This window comes from Alosa alosa, chromosome 11 (assembly GCF_017589495.1).
Source record: "Alosa alosa isolate M-15738 ecotype Scorff River chromosome 11, AALO_Geno_1.1, whole genome shotgun sequence".
In the NCBI taxonomy this organism is placed as follows: Eukaryota; Metazoa; Chordata; class Actinopteri; order Clupeiformes; family Clupeidae; genus Alosa; species Alosa alosa.
This window is the reverse complement of record NC_063199.1, coordinates 21867444-21869943: the sequence shown is the minus strand read 5'-3', so window position 1 is coordinate 21869943 and position 2500 is coordinate 21867444. Positions and strand designations below refer to the sequence as shown.

Sequence of the window (2500 nt, the reverse complement as noted above, 5' to 3'; positions counted from 1 at the left end):
GCCTGCTACTACCTGACAAACCTATATAAAACTGCATACCTCACACTCCACTGGACGGAGTCACGTGGTAGCTTATAAAAAATACGTTAACATCGATAGATTCGTTTTATTTTGGTCTAGATCGTGCAAATACAGTGGAATGAGTCAGAAAAGTCATTATTTTATGCGCAACCAGCCATCTGCCTCGCGAGGGGGGAAAGTTGCTCACAACTCCCAGGCTAATTCGTTATCTGCAATGGCTGAGTCACCTGTTGCATCCACGAGTTCATCTAAAGATAACGTTGCCACTGAGTTGACTACTATAAGATCTATTCTTGAGCAGCTAGCTCATGACATGAATGCGGTGAAAGGTGGTATCGAGTCTCTTAATGAAACTGTGAGCAACCTTGTCATATAATGAATACACGAACTGAAGTTCTCTGGGCTAATTGTCCATTAACAATAATGTGGTTTTTAGGGCTCCATGGCTTTATTTAAAATAGTGTCATGGAATATAGCTGGTTGCCATAATGTTGTTAAAAGAAAATAAATCCTAACATATTTAAAGCAGAAGAAGACAGACATTGCTCTTATTCAGGAGACACATCTTGATGAAGAAGAATCTTTAAAACTGAAAAGAAATTGGGTGGGCAGGGTCGAAACGTTGCATTAAATAATTGGGAGTCAAAAGCAGTGTTGCGGACATTATATTTTTTCAGTTGAGTATAGTTTTCTTTTGTCCTGCACCTGCCAGAAGGTGGGATGTGCACACAATAACTGTTTGCTGGTCTTGGATGCATGCCTGGAGGGTCAGAAAATTACTTTGGTCAATATCTATGCCCCCAACTCTCCTCAACCAGAATTCTTTCCCAAAGTTTGTAACCTAGTACGGAATATTGGAAATACAAATATTGTAATTGGGGGGGATTTCAACCAGGTCAGGGATGTGTTTTTGGATAAATCTTCCCAACCCAGGCGAAACAATGACCCTGTATACAGTATGTTGCAGTGGATGTTTTGTCAGAAGAATTGGGCCTAGTGGATATATAGAGATTGCTCCATCCTCAAGAAAGAGACTATACATTCTTCTCCCATCTACATTCTACTTATTCTAGGATAGATTATTTCCTTGTCTCTCGCTCTTTGGTGAGTCAAACTATTGGGTCCTCCATTGGTAACATAGTTGTAACTGACCATGCCCCTATAGAGTTTGTCTTATCTAGCAGAGAAGGAGTGAAACCTTCACTTAGGTGGCATCTAAACAACTCACTATTACAAAACAGGGGTTATTGTGAATATATAAGAATAATAATGAATGACTTTTGGGTTTGCAATGAAGGTTCTATAGATGACGTTGGAATAACCTGGGATGCTTTTAAGGCTTACGTAAGGGATCGTCATATTCAGTATAGCTCCTCGATCAAAAAAAAGCTCAGAGGGATACATTGTTGAAATTAGAACAGGACATTAAGGTACTTGAGAGACAACACACACAGCATCCTGAGAGGGAAATATGGAATAAATTAATTAAGCTTAAATTTGAGCTGAACAGCTTATTGCAGAAAAAAGTTGAATATGCAATGTTCTATTTGAATCAGAAATATTTTGAAGAAGGTGAGAGAACAGGCAAAATGTTGGCTACAATCTAGTAATTTAATTCCCTCTATATTTGATAATAATAATAAGTTGACCACCAATAAAAAGGAAATTAATGATGTTTTTACTAAATTCTATGAAGAGCTATATACCTCTAATGGGCCGATCGAGGAACTGAGGCTGTCAGATTTCTTTTCATCTATTAAAACTCCTAGTCTGACTGACGTTCAAAGAAATTTACTGGAGGGAGAGATCACATTAACGGAAATTAGGCAGGCAATTAATACTCTTAAGTTGGGTAAGGCTCCTGGCAATTATGGATTTCCATCAGATTTCTACAAGTCTTTTGTGGACGATCTGGCTCCAAGACTATTAGCAGTCTATCAAGATGCCTTACAGAAGGGTAGGTTGCCACCTAGTATGAGGTCAGCAGTGATAACATTACTACATAAGAAAGGGAAAGACCCACAATATTGTGGAAATTATTGTCCAATTTCGTTAATTAATGTAGATGAAAAAATTATTTCTAAGATACTTGATGCTAGACTTGAGAAGGTGCTTCCCAGTTTGGTGCATAGGGACCAGGTTGGATTTGTTAAAAGTAGATGCTCAGCTGACAATCTACGCTGTGTGTGTATGTTATATGACTGGAAAAAATTATCGCCTGTGGGATGGGATTATTACTCTCTTGAATGGTCTTTTTCAAATTAATCTCTTGAAGTCTCCAGCTTTATGTATCTTGGGTCTGTTACCAGATAACATTAATCTAACTGGAAGACAGAGGCTATGGGTACGACTTGCAACCATAACAGGATGTAGGATAATATTGAGGCATTGGAAGTCATCTGAGTTTTGTAGTTGTAAGGAATGGATTGAGCTAATGACCAAAATGGCTTTATATGAGCGGGTAACTTTCAGCGTCAGG

General features: G+C 38.4%; 1 protein-coding gene across 1 annotated transcript in view; it reads left to right on the top strand.

Annotated features, from left to right (window-relative positions):
• si:dkey-30c15.2 (uncharacterized protein LOC558938 homolog) overlaps positions 1-2500 on the top strand; it is a 12283-nt gene that overhangs the window by 6747 nt on the left and 3036 nt on the right. The window lies entirely within an intron of this gene.